This window comes from Rhinopithecus bieti, unplaced genomic scaffold (genome assembly GCF_001698545.2).
Source record: "Rhinopithecus bieti isolate Rb0 unplaced genomic scaffold, ASM169854v2 scaffold_32597, whole genome shotgun sequence".
NCBI classification, from domain to species: Eukaryota; Metazoa; Chordata; class Mammalia; order Primates; family Cercopithecidae; genus Rhinopithecus; species Rhinopithecus bieti.
Window position 1 is genome coordinate 137,674 of NW_016813826.1, and position 15,209 is coordinate 152,882.

Consider the following 15,209-nt stretch of genomic DNA (forward strand, 5'->3'; position numbering starts at 1 on the left):
GATACATCTTGCTAACTATTTAGAAGTCTCTTCTATAATCCAAGACCTGCCTAAGACCTAATGAACTTTTTCTGATGCTTTTTAAGTAAAGCAAAACTAACTGTTGCTGAAATTAAACCTAAAAATAACTTGGAAATGATACTAAAATATATCATTATTTGTTAACCTGTTTAATACCCCACAGCACATATTAGTTATGTTAATTCAAGTATCGTGTTTGTCTGAAAATTTTTGTTGCAAACCAGAATTAACAGTAAATCACCACTGAGCTTTTAAATTTTGATAACAGATTATAATGCTTTAGTTAAAAGGCCAATAAAATGAGATGCCTCCCAACCTCAGCAACACTCGCTGTGGGGACCCCACCCCCCCCACCACCAATTTATACAGCATGGCAAAGTTATTTTAAAATCTTTTTTTTTAATGATTTAAAAATAATTCAGTCAAGATTTCCAATTCTAGCAATACTATTAAACCATTTGTCATATAACTTCGTTTCTGGAACCAATTTGATTTCCTGCTGCTGCAAAACAGACTATCTTCATGTTGTATCTTATCTACAGTGGGTTTCATATTACAAAGGGCTTCTGAAATAGAACTTTGCTATGGAACTTCCCAAAAGGTAAAATGCATATGGAATTTTTTTTAACTTCAATAGGTTGCAGCTTTCCTCTTTGTGAATCTAGTTATGTTTGTCTCCATCAAAACATCAATGGTTTGAATTTTTGCTTTCTGATTGCTGAATAATGTTCCTTTCCAGATGTCCTCTTAGCTTAGATTTCTTATATGTTGAAGAAAGAGGAATGTTAGGCCATTTAATTCTATAAATTTTTCCTCTTAGATGTTAAATTGTAACCAATCTGTCCTTTTAGGCATAAAGTGAAAGCCTTTTCTTTCTCTCTCTCTCTCTTTTTAAATATTGTCTGTAAGCATTTGCCAATAACTATGTTAGATCTAATAAAAATCACTCTCTCCACTACTCTAGCCTGGAGTCTATTCAGGTTTGTTATGTTTTTTAAGCAAAAAGGGAAGTAAAGAATGTCTCTCTCCTACAATAGAACTGAATTCACTAGTGCGGGATAAAAGGGCTCTTGGGCTGCCCAAGCTTTGGATAAATTGTATAGGACCAGGGTTCTTATGCTGAGGGTTTAAATAGGGGAAGCAGTTAAAAAAATAGGGGACATTTTCACTGGTTCATTGAAAACTTAATAAGTTCAAATGTGAAATTGTATAGCTCATTTTTAGATGAACTAAATTGCTGTGACTGTTTACAGTTTAGAAGAGAAGACAGACTAGAAAAAGGATTACAATAAAGCATACATTAAGTTCTGTCACCCAGGACTTCGCAGGACTTCTTTTATATGGGAGAACAAATAAGTGTCCTGTTTTATATATTTCATTCATTAACATAGAACCTAAATTTGACCAGAGAGCATTTCCTGTTTACCCTAGAATGGACTGCTACTCTGCAACTGCTTGCATGGCTTAATAGATGTGAATATTAAACTGCTGATTCTCTCCCTTCTTTTCTAATCTGCAAAATGACTAAATGACAGTAAGCCAAATGGCACATTTCTGTACCAGGAGTTTTCCTAGCTGTAAAACATCCAATCACTTACCAGTCTCGTGGAATAAGTGAGAATGGGCTTGCTTACTTTCTGGGACAGGACATCAAAAGTCTGTCTGGAGCCTATGCCATTGCCCTGGCAAGCTGTAGGTGCTGCACACGCCAGAGTTTGGCATATGGACCCATTTTCTTTGGCATACCCATAAGTTGCTGCCACCACACTCCTATTGGCAGCCTGTAAAAAGCTGCCACCAGCCTTGAATGGCAGGTTCTGAGCAGTCCCCTCTCCTCCTAGTCACTCCCAGCTCCTCCTCTACTCTAACCCGCTCCAAGCTCTTTCTGCCAGAAGGAAAGAGCTGAGCACTTGAGCACATCACTGCCAATTCCTTAAGAAAAATTGCTACCTTACTTTCCTACAAGATGAAAGCTGATCAAAGAATTTTTAAAACTCAGCCCATTTGAGCAAAAGAGCACACACACACAAACACACAAACACACACACATGCACACACAAAACACTTTTAAATTTTTTCTAAATTTCAATTCCATGAATGCAAACACAGTTTTTCTCTCTTCACTCTTTGGTTATACATAATGCAGGGAGTATAAATGATCATGCAATTCATTTATTGCCCTCAGTTGGCTTTTGATTTGCTTAAAAACAAGCAATAGTAACTGAATTTTCTCTTCAAGAGAAAGCACCCAGAGAGTTTTCTGGTATGAAACAGATGCACATGGGAATAGTTACGTTCATTTAAAGAAATAAAATTCAAATGCTTTTTCAGACAAGGAAGCTCTTCAAATGGTATTTTGCAATACATTAAATCTGTCATTTTATTTTATATAAGGCATTCATCTGGCAATAGTTGTGATTTGTTTCTTTTTTTATTTTCTCTTCTAGAAGGAAATAAATTCCATAACACTTTCTTTTCTTTTCCCTGTTTCACATTTCATATGAAAAATAATGGAAAGAGGTTTCAAATAAAGTGGACTCCCAATTTGAAATTTGTTCATCTAAGCTGACACTGGACTGGTCTTCCCTGCATAAATGTCTCTCTTTTAAAACAAGTAGCACTGGAAGTCTCCACACTACCAGGCAGAATCTCTGCAAAGTATATCTTGTCTCCATGTTGCCTTCCATTCTTGGCTTTGTGCAATATCCAATTTCGTTTCATGTGTCATGCATCACAACCGAAGCTGAGCTATCCTAAAAGCAGCCCCTGTCCACTCTTTTGAAGAAGTGTTTGAACTTACTACTCGTTTGCCGCTGTTTGACAATTCCTCGCCTACCTTCTCAAAAGAAATCACCATATGACCTCAAGATAGCTATGCTTTCAGATCCTAATCTGAATGTTAACTCTTCGTATTACAAGAGCACAATATGTTTATCTGCCATCTTTGGGCTCTTCCTTCAACCATTTAATAGTAAGGCTAAGATGTCAAGTCCTAATCATGTGCTAGGCACTGTACTAGAAACATTTATGCTTCACAGTAAGCTAGCAATGTAGGTACTATTGTTGTTAGAGGTGAGGAAACTGAGGCACATGGAGGTTAAAATGACTTGCTCAAAGTCACGCAGCTAGTATGTGATAGAGCCAGGAATCAAATTCTCTCTTCCAAATCTTCACCTTGAAACACTAGGAGACATTGCCTCTCACAAGTGCTAGTTACCATGTCATTAGTGTTGTAATACCAGTACAGGTTGAGTATGCCTTACCTGAAATGCTTGGGACCAGAAGTGTTATAGATTTCAGATTATTTTTGGATTTCAGAACATTTGCATTATATATACTTTAGCACCCCAAATCTGAAATCTGAAATGCTTCAGTGAACATTTCCTTGGAGTCTCATGTCAGCAATTAAATGTTCTGGATTTTGGAACATTTTGGATTTTAGGTTTTTGGATTTGGGATGCTCAACTTGTATCTGTTACGAAAACAAAGGGGAGAAAAAGGAACTCTACCAGGATCATAGATAGAGTCCATTAAATAATCACATTTGAACAGAAGTGTGACAAGAAAGTGGAGAGGGAAAGATAATTTTTTTTTTTTTTTTTTTTGAGACAGAGTCTCGCCCTGTCGCCCAGGCTGGAGTGCAGTGGCGCGATATCCGCTCACTGCAAGCTCTGCCTCCCAGGTGCATGCCATTCTCCTGTCTCAGCCTCCTGAGTTGCTGGGACTACAGGCGCCTGCCACCACGCCCGGCTAATTTCTTTCTTTCTTTCTTTCTTTTTTTTTGTATTTTTAGTAGAGACGGGGTTTCACCATGTTAGCCAGGATGGTCTCGATCTCCTGACCTCGTGATCCGCCCACCTTGGCCTCCCAAAGTGCTGGGATTACAGGTGTGAGCCACCGCGTCTGGCCAAGAGGAAGATAATTTTTGATGAGATAGCACAGCTTGTCCAAAGACAAATTGGGCAATACAAGAACCGTGTGGTGGGGGAGGCAGTGACAGACTGAGGAGGCAGGTTGGGTCATGCTGACATGCCTGCAATAGGGAGCCACTGGAGTTAACAGTGATCCTCAATTAGTTCTGGAAGTTTATGGCCTTATGTTGCATTGGGGAAAAGTTTATATTGACATTGGTTGGAGGTACACATCCGGATACCTAAGTTAGGGAAAACTGCAGCTTTTTCTTAGCAAGAAACCGTTTGCCAACTCAGATAAGATGCAAGATTTGTGAATGTCAAACATGCCTATGGGGAGAAACCACTTTCACTGACTGAAGGCCAAAATCAGGGCAAACTTTCTCAAAAAGATTGTTTAAAAAGTATCTTCATTGTCACTGTAGCCATGAGAATGAGTTGGTTTCTAGCACTGACTTATGAAGTGACGTGTAAGATTTCACTGATATTTTTTCCCAAATTTTATAATGAAAAACTAAGATGGATCCTTTAGTAAGCATTGAAAAATTGGAAGCAAATTTCTCACATATTTGAGGTGCATTAACTATTCCATTTGGGAGAACATATTTCTGCATGAAAGGTTTTATTTATATCAGATAGGTGAATACTTTACTTCAAAGAGTACGTTTTTTACCCTTTGGAAAAACTGGACCAGACTACAGGGCTATTAAAAACATCTTAGTAATCATGAATCTAGCTATATGCAGCATGAGAGAGCAAGAATCCTCAGGAGTCAAGTACTTTATCCAACCCATGCTTTTTAGTACATTACGTGAAAATAAATTTGCTGATAAATTTATAGTTTTCACATTTCACAGAAAGGAATGGAGTAGGATGTAAAGGCTAAAGATTATTGTGCAGTAAAATCCCTATACATATAGCATTGCATTCCACCACCCCTGAAAAAATACAGTTTAAAACCACAAAAAACCAGCCAAACAAAAATAAACCTTATAGTGCTTTGTAGCTTATTTTAAAATAATGAGTGCATCTTAATTACAGTAATTTGAACTCTGCTAATTTTAGCATCTAAACTATGGATGCCTGTTTGTCTGAAGCCTATTCAAATGCGAATTTTACTTGATTTATTATAGGGCCTATTTTTATTTGAATTTATACTAAGGGAAAAATGTAAATTTTAGTATAACTATCAATGGCATAAGAGCTGGTTCTTTTTCTTTTTTCAGTAAATATACATTTGACAGAGTTTACAGTCAAGTGTATAAAAGTCTCAACCCCAGAAGACAGGTTTTTAAAGTGGAAAAAATAGGTAGCTTCTTGATCACTTTATGGCCATATCTGTCCTAGTACATTTATTTATCATAGATAAGTGAGATTTAACAGATCAAAATCAAATATGATAGACACCTGTTCTGCGAGATCAAATCCAGGACTTCATTGACTGCTCTCCCATCTCACCAGAGGTTTTCGGTGGTGGTTGCTGTTGTTTTTAACAGTTAAGATTTGTTAGTCTGAACTCAATTTTAACAACTTCTGAAACTCACGTGTTAAGTTACAGCCCATAATACGATACAGATGCATAAGGCTGAGTTTCTAAGTTATGATCTTCTGTTTAAATGGCACGGTTTTACTGATTATGTGCTACAGATTGATTTAAGAAATGTAGGACAACTTTAGAAGCCTTTCATAAAAGAATCTTCTTTTTGTAATACATTTCATATTGATGTTTTAACCCCAAAAGCTCTTACTTCTTTACCTCCATGTTCAAATGCCCATAAAAGTTTAGTATGTCAAGGTAGTTAAAACATTTATATTTTAAAAGAAAAAGAAAAAAAAGAATCCTATTGAAAGATTAATATTGACAAAATAGACAATTATTACACTCCCCATAATTCTTTATATTTTTTTCTCTGGTGTCCATGAAATGTTTGAATTATGGTTTTGCTTTTTTTTTTTCCTCCTGCAATGATAATCAGTTGATCCCTATTTTGATCTCATCCCGTTAAGCAGCTGTGAGAAACCATCATTTAGGCACCACTCCTTTGGCACTTATGGCCTGTGCTATTTAGTTTACATTTCCCTCATGTGGCTCTGTACGAAGTGTTACGGCTTCACTGGGGTGTTTTTGTCCACACTTAAGTTGTAAGTTCCAGGAGGGCAGAGCTGTACCTTGTACTTTCCTGTAACCCCCAGGTACCTCACACAGGGACACACACCTAGCAGGTGCACAATCAGACATTTTTGGATTGCCAATTGGTTCATTTTTCTTCCTCAAATAAAGGGGGGATGATTCTCCCCATTGTCAGGTGTTCTCCTTTACGATGAAATAAACTGTGCCAAGACCCTTTTAAGCCATTTATCCTCTGACTCCATTATCACAGGCTAATTACCTGCAGGGTTAAGTTGACAGTCAGATGAAAGAGAACAGAGCATCAAGAAAGTCAGGGCTCCAAAGACAAACACACCCGCTCCGCTAGAGCTCTGCCGTGGGTTGGCCCTATCACACTCTCTCAGAATCATTCCATATGCCATGTTGGCACAATGGCTTAAATTGCCCATTCTTACATTCATCCACTGGATCTACCCCCAACTGTGAGTCACCAAAGCCATGCATGCACCATGCTCTTTAGAGCCAAACTCTGTGCCTTGTACATAGACCCTGGTTAGATAGCTGTGGCAGGATCTTGAGCATTCTTCTAATGACTGTTTCCAGGGAAGGAAGATGCGTTATACAAAGCCACATTTACACTTATTTGACCATTTTGACTAAGAAGAACTGATCAGCAGAGCAACCAGCGTGACTAATCCTTTATTGGTTGTCTAAAATCATTGGTCCCCTAAAGTTTCTTTTAAATACAGTGTAATGTCATTATCCAATAGAATGTGAGAAAGATGTGTACTTTCTCATTGGATAAATAGGGTACATCAGGCTTCTATTTTATGCAGTTTTTGAGACTGGATGACATCATCTGACCCAATGTGCACATATAAACCACACATGTGAAATCAGGCGTGCTGCTTAACTATGGGATACTTAATAACTTTTTACTTTAGTTTGTCTTTGTGATTCCCTCTTACATCTTCATTAATTTTCCCCTCCCTCCTCAAAAAATTACCCCATGCTTCCAAATATACATAAAGTAAGTGTTATTTAAATTTTCCCCTAAAAGGATTTACAGTTCATTGGTTTTAAATTTTAAAGGTGAAAATTAAACAAAGAAGAATGATATCCCTTTTGCATGTTTTGCAGAGTCTCCTGAGAGGTTAACTTTGTAAAACAACCTGAAGGATCATAATTTCCTCAGGAAAATGTTTGGGGTAAGGGGTGGGCATGAAAAAAGTAAAAAAAAAAAAAAAAGCAAACAAAAGAAGAAACACAACCAGCTTTCCAGTTGCTGAAGAGTTAAGCTCTGACTTGGGAGCATTACCAAAGGAAAGTCCCTCTGCTGGGAACAAAGCAAGACTCCAAGCTGTCTCAGTCCTGCTGTGTGTTGTGGCTACCTTTAAAAGTGACTACACAAAAGAAAAGGGGCCCGTGATTCCTACATGTTGTACCCTGTGTGTCCACAAGATTCCATTAGCCTGGCCAAAACTTGGCAAAGGCTGAGTATGGTTATAAACAACTAGACAGCAACTCTGTTTGTCAGTGTCCTGGGGTTCAGCTAAGACCAGCGCAAGACCCAAAGGTACCGCATTTTTCAACTCATTTTGATGAATGGTAAATTTGTGTCACATATTGAGCTTACCCTTTAAATTATGTAGGAGTCCTTTTCCCGTTGTTCCTCAAGAAAACTAGGAAGTAACATTGGTAAAAACAAGTTGCACATGATTGGATTGCTAAAATACAAAATACTAATTAACTTTATTTTAAAATATCACCTGCTAGGGATAATTTAATTAAAGGTTATATTAAAATATTACATAACATAAATCCATCTGTTCAGAGGCAGAGAATCAATTTAGAAATATGGCGGCCAGGCACGGTGGCTCACGCCTGTAATCCCAGCACTTTGGGAGGCCCAGGCGGGTGGATCACCTGAGGTCAGGAGTTCAAGACTAGCTTGACCAACATGGTGAAACACCATCTCTACTAAAAATACAAAAATTAGCTGGGTTGGTGTTAGGCGCGTGTACTCCCAGCTACTCAGGAAGCTGAGGCAGGAGAATCACTTCAACCCGGGAGCTGGAGGCTACAGTGAGCTGAGAAAGTGCCATTACACACCAGCTGGGTGACAAAAGCGAAACTCCATCTCAAAAAAAAAAAAAAAAAAAAAGAAAGAAAGAAATACGGTAATCATCTTGAAAGCCTCTTAATGATTTATCCTTAAATGGCAGCCTTTCCAATTTGTCTTTGTTTTTGACAAGGGAAATTCTACCCAGCTAGAATATTTCCTCATGTAAGTCTTAAAGAAATTTGTTTTTTTTTTTTTTTTTATCAAATTTATAATGGATTTTAAGATCCCTTTTGTGAACAAATGACTGTCTTCTATGCAGGACTTGTGTCATATTAGGTAATTGAACTGAGCAATGAACTATATTGTTTCTACTTTCCTGAAGCATACACTGTTATGAAAATTAATTTAAAATAAGATTAGCTCCTCATGGTAGTTTTTGCTAGGAGCAGGTCTATTGCCTTTAGCTTCCATTGGAAAGTGAAAAATTGGGACCAAAAAAACCCACATTTTCAAATTTTGAGACATGTAGCATTTTATCCATTATTTTCTGGCTATCAGGGAGTTCAAACTTTACCAGTGAAATGTTATCAAAAGATCTTTCTCTTTTCTATCCCTGAACTCTGCACCTATCTTGGAAATAAATAGCACAATGTGTTCAATTAGAGAATCTTCAGGTTGTAGACTATTTTTAGACTATTTAATGACTTAGTTTCCAATACAGGAACAGTTAGTTTCAAAGATGCAATATGAAAACATATATTCATGCCTTTTCTTTTCTTCCTTTACCTCCTCCAGTCACAAATAATAGCTAACACTCTAGTACTTACTATGTGTGAAGTTCTTTTCTGAGCATTTTCCATTTCAAGCCTTACAGCACCCTGGTGATATAAACACTACATTCCACAGATGAAGAACTGAGGCATGGGGTGGTTAGATATCTTGCAGTGATAGAAACAGGATTCAAACCCAGACAGTGTGGCTTCAGAGAACAGTTTTTTTAACTACTAAGGAAACTGCCTGTCTGTTGATAAAAAGTGGAGAGACAAGATTCAGTGCATGTTTTATTGTGTAATGAACTCATGCCTGTATTTGAGGACTCTTCTATAACAAACCCTATAATCCACAGAGCATTTAAACTCTCTACATCTCAAACTTTCCCTATGAAAACATAGATCATATATCCTTACTGGCATCTGCATTGTGTCCAATCTGTGAGAATACAAATATAATTGTCTATATACACACATGATAAGCCCTGAATGTTGATTATGATGTCCTCTGGGTGTCCAATTACTGATGCCCTTCTCTGAAGGGGCTTCATCTCCTTCCAGGCTGCAGAAGGAACACTCTTTTGCTTACTCATCTCCTACTCACTTCTAGTGGATTTTTCTGCCCAGGCACCTCTCAGAGAAATGTCCTACCTTGGGCTCACCCAGATATACAAGAGCAACCGCACATTATCTCTGGAGATCCAGGCCCTTCCTCCTGGCTCCACCTCTTCATGGATGAAGCCAGCACAGGCAGCACAGCACCTTCGGCAAGAGCAAAGGACAAGGGACTCTGTTCCTACCCTTCTCACCTGCTTGGGTAAAGCTGGGGCACCAGGGCAATGGGGTTCACATCCAGTTATTAAAATAAGCTAAGTCCTCTCACCCTGTCTCTTGTCAAATCATATCCCTTCCTACTGGCACTCTTTCCTATTGCTCCCTACACAGTTCCTCAGTGGGAGTATCATTATTTCTCTCCCTTCCCCCATCCCTCCCTCAACCTCATTCCTCCGAGAAGGGCTCAGCTTAGGCCTTTTTCCTACACAAATTTTTCCTGACCTTTTCAGCCCACATTCATCTACTCTTCCCCTTGCATTTATTTAATTATTCTGCCATAAATTTTACATTTTACACGTCACTTTAATATCGTCTCTGTTCCACAATTTAGCACTCTAATATTTTGTTCACTAATTATATGATGAATATATTATTTCTCCAGTTGGATTGTAAATCTCCGTGGGCCGAGACCTGTCTTGGATTTTTCTATTACTTCATAGCATCAAGGTCAGAGTCAGCACATAGACATGCCAATGCCACATTGCAGGTTAATTATGGTGTTCTGTTCCACTGATCCCATATGGTATTTTTCAATTCTTTTCAACAGAGTGCTTCAGGCAGTCTACGTAAATCAATTAGTGTTGGCATCCAAGACAAACAGACTTATTATCCCTGTTCAGGACTTTCCTACGCACTAGTTCTTGTGAAGGTACAACTGACTGCCTACTCACAACCCAAGTGAGTAGGCAGTCAGCAACCATGTTTCTACCCTGACCAGGCTTCATCTCTCTCTATCCACTTTGCCATCTCCAGCTGAGACATGATTGCCACCAACACACCCATGTTGTGTGAACACCATGGTCGTCTATCCATGAAACCTCCTATTCCAGAATTAAGTCCTGACAGCGCTGTGGATCACAGGGACTTCACTTACTTTCTACATGTTCATTCAATTGCACTAAAGCTCTTTAGACTATGTCGAGGTTTCTTGGATTCCAGATGAATTCAATGACTGCTTCTAGGTGAGTATCCAGCCTGTGCTGGATATCAAGGAGGCTACAGAGAAGAATGAGCCAGAGTTGTTACCCTCTAGAATGCCAGTCTGCTGTGAGTTAAATAACAGAAAACTGTATTCTATAACATGAATTGTTAACACAAGGCATTTCATTCCTCTGGCCAGAAGAAAGTACAGCCAAGTCTAACTGGATACATTTAGCCAGGAGCACCACATCCATTTTATTAGCATGGTTTATAGGAGATTAAGTGCTAAGACATAGGGCCACTCACGGAATAAGAGTTCAGAAAAGGAGGTGCAAGTGGGAAGGAGCCAGTGAGTGAGGCACAATGGAGGAGGTGTTGTTTCCCCTGAAGTGTGGGAGTAAACTGGATAGAAGGAAGGGAGGGGAGGGACCAAACACTCAAAATAGGAGGGAGAACTTGAACCAAGGTACAGATAACAAATAAGCAACATGTGTGCAGGGAGGTATAATGAGACTGTCCAGGCTGAAGCCAATCATGAATTTATGCTGGAGAGGGTCAAGGGTTAGATAACCAAGGTGTTCCATGTTGCTGGATGTCTTCATCAGTTAGCTGGGAAAGCCTCAATGCTGAACTTTATAATTAAAAAAGGAAGCTTCAGGAAGGGGAAAATGAAAACCTCACTTACAAAGAGACTTGCTTGGGGATGTAATACTACTCTGAAAACTCTGTTGTGTTCAAATTTCAAAACACAGTGAAGAAGAAAGTAGCCACACTAATGTCTATAAACTACATAGTACATTTTCTTGTTATTGAAAAACAAAATATTTAAAACTCCTGCAGGGGCCTATCGCTGTGTTAGTGAAAGCAATGAGGGGCAGTAGAATGAATTAAGAATCTCGATCTGCAAAGTCACTTCAGAGGTACACTGCTTTCTTTACTGTCAGCAGTTATAAGCTGATAGAAATCACAAAAAGGAACTGGATTTCATGATATTATTAATACTCCTCCTAACAGTTCTCTCTCCTTCTACTTCTTATGTCCCTTGCCTCCGCAAGGGATTTGATATTCTGCTTCTTTATTGTAACTTTATCAGTTAAACATCAGTTACCTTGACAAAAGCAAACCCAAAAGATGGTTTGTGAAAGTTAAAGGCAGAACCAGAAGTGTTGCTCAGCTCATCCTTAATTCAGCGTCAGCCCAACTGCTACCTCTCGGCTTTCTCCAGAGCTCTGGCTTAGGAGTCACTGCTACCTGTGTCCAGTGTCTAGATTCGCTGTATGACTGATTTATCTTGTCCTGGCTGTGGATAAAGCCCCTTCCCTTTAGTGTCCACTGGGAGAGAGTAGAAACATTTCAAAAAGAACTTTACTAAACTTTTGGAGAAATAATGCAAAGCCAAAGATAATATGTTTTTGACTGTAGCTTCCTGACCCTGAGGTGGGAGGCACAATCAGGTAGAGACCTGGCCTTGCCAGAAGGCTCATGTCCCTCTACCGGGGAAACCAAGCCCCTCAGCAGTCTCTGTCATTGCCTCTTATTTCTCTTGAGATCCCTCCTTTGTTCCTTGAAAGGGCTGGAATGAGAGGCTCAGTCACAGCCCCTCCTGAGCCAGTCTGTGGTTATTTACACCATTGCTTAAACCAGAGCAGTTGGTTGAAGATTGATGATACGGATGTGTGTTTACATGCACATGGACTGCTCATTACGAAGGACAGTTCCAAGCTGGAAACACGTCATATGACTTGTTTGAAAATGTACAAATAAAGTCTTTTCTTTCATTTGACTTTGTCAAGAACAAGTGTTGGGAAAATGGCCCACAGAAAAAGGTAAATGAAGTAATTCTTGGGGAAGTCTTCCATACCTACACTACCAACAGCCTGACAAATGCAGCCCATCTTCTATACTTTTGATAATATTCAAATACTTGGCAAACATTTATTATGTTTCTACTATGTTCCAGGGGTTGTGGGGAAAATGATATAATTCTTTCTCTAATGAGCATTGTTTATATTACAGATAGACAGCATGAAAATAACTTAAGTTCTATTATATTACAGAGTAACTCAGGATGAACCAAGGACATGGACTGTAGAAGCAAAACTAGGTTAAAAATCCTAGGTCCAAGACTTACTAGCTGTGTGATTACACTTTCAACTTCTTTTTTTTTTTCCTTTGTAGGCTGTGGATGATAATACCTATTTCAAGGGGTGCTGTAAGGATGAAAAGGGAAAATGCATATAATAAGTACATAAGGAGGATAGGAATCATCACTTCCTACAGCAAGGCTTCTCACATTTTCACATGCATCAGGTTTTTTGCTTTTTTTTTTAAAATCTTGTGAAGAAGGAGATTATAGTTCAGAAGGCTTAGGGTGGAGCCTCAGATTCTGCATTTTTAACAAGTTCCCAAGTGATATCCATGATGTTTCTTGGGGGTGGGCGGTACACTTTCATTAGCAAAGGCTTTGAGATTATTTTGTTTTGTTTTGAGAAACTGATGCTGGAAGCAAGTCTTGAAAAAGAGTAGGTACCATTCAAGAAGACAATAGACAGTGGAAAGAAGGGCATTCCAGGAGGATGAATGGAAGTACTGGCTTTTGAGAAGCATAAGAAGCATATGGAGTGAGGAACCCAGAGGGTGAACTTGAGAGGAGGTTAGGACAAGAGAGAATAGTGAGACACAGGGTCTTCTATGCCTTGCCAAGGAGTTATTCATTCCATAGTTAATAAGGGACTCACAGAAGGATTTGAAGATATGAGTGATTTGATCAGCTATGAGATTCAGTGATATTACCCTGAAAACAGTGGGAGTATAGGTTGGATGGGAGGCTGGTTGGAGTCAGGAGGGTATTGTGGTATGCTTGATGAGATACAGTAAGCATGAACCAATGCAGTAATGGCAGTATAGACTGAAAGAAACTGATGCTGATGGGAGACATCAGGATATGAAACTGACAAAACTTGGGCATTTTTTTTTTTTTTTTTTGAGATGGAGTCTCACTCTATCACCCAGGCTGAAGTGCAGTGGTGAAATCTTGGCTCACTGCAAGTTCTGCCTCCCGGGTTCACACCATTCTCCTGCTTCAGCCTCCTGAGTAGCTGGGACTACAGGCGCCTGCCACCGCGCCCGGCTAATTTTTTGTGTGTTTTTTTCAGTAGAGCCGGGGTTTCACCGTATTAGCCAGGATGGTCTCGATCTCCTGACCTCGTGAGCTGCCTGCCTCGACCTCCCAAAGTGCTGGGATTACAGGCTTGAGCCACCGTGCCCGGAGAAACTTGGGCATTTATTAGATATTGAAAGAGGAAATGAAGTTTAAGGTTTATGCCCAGTTTCTGATTTAGGTAACTAGGTAGATGATGACATCACCTTTTTTTTTTTTTTTTTTTTTTTTTTTTTGTAACTCAGGAGAAAGAAAAGTAATTCAGAGGAAGAGAAGAGTTTATGAAAAAGAAAATGAGTTGAGTTTGAAAATATGTTGAGGTTTTGCAACATCCAAATGGCAGTGTCTGATAAAAAAATTGGAGATGCAGGAGAATAGTTTGGGAGCTGTGTGTGTTTATTATGGTAGGTTCTGTCATTCAAGGAGAATAGCTGGAAGAGAAGCAAGAGGAGACAAGACAGAATTTCCGTGCTAGTCAACATGAGTAGTGAGCAGAGGAAGAGAAATTCACAAAGGACACCAAGGAGAAATGATTAGGAAGAGATGCAGACTGAGGAGGAAAAGCCTAGGGAAACAAGGTTTCTGGAAGAAAGTTATCAGCTTTGTCAAATACAGCTAACAAGTCAAGTAAATAAGGACTGAAAACCAGGAATTGGTACTATTTGTAGGAATTTCAGTGGAATAATGTAGAGGAAAGCCTATATTACTTGCGGTGGGTTAAAAATCAATGGAATATGAGGAAGCAGAGATAGTCAATGTGGAATATTCTTTCTAGCAGTTTGGCTATATTGGGAGCATTTTAATAACTAGTAGCCAGACATAGTTCCAAGATTGAGTGTTTCATTTAATTGATTGATTCATTCATTTATTCATTTAATAGTTGTTTTGAGCACAGCTTTGGCTGCTGGGAAAGAGTGAATAAGGAGGGAACTTTTAAAAATAGGCCATGGGAGTGACTAAGAGAACAATTTCCAGGAAAAGCAGCACAAATTCATTTGAGACTGTAGGAAAAAAGGTGGAGCTGAGCATTTGTGCAGATGCGTCCCTAGACATAGGGGTAGATATTGCACACTTGGTAGCTCAAGTTTATTCTGTAACATGGAAGGCAGGATCATTGGCTGGGCAATGAAGGTGCAACTGCACCTAGAGATTAACTATGTATTGATTGACGCCTGTTCTCAAACCTGGGTGATTTTCTTCAGCAGCTCTTGACCCTCTGCTCATATTTTCTTTAAAATTGCCCACAAAACTTGTTGATGCTACCCCCCAAAATAAAGGAGCATGTGTTTCATAAATAGAGTATTTTCTGATATACCAATCTTTGGTATATCTTTGGAACTCCAAATGGCAAGCTGGCCTTCTTCCCTCTGCACTTCATTTGTCTGGTTTTTGAGTCGACAAGAAGAGATAGAGATAG

General features: G+C 39.0%; 1 protein-coding gene across 1 annotated transcript in view; it reads left to right on the forward strand.

Annotated features, from left to right (window-relative positions):
- The window catches only part of LIX1 (limb and CNS expressed 1), a 51,909-nt gene that overhangs the window by 678 nt on the left and 36,022 nt on the right, over window positions 1-15,209 (forward strand). The window lies entirely within an intron of this gene.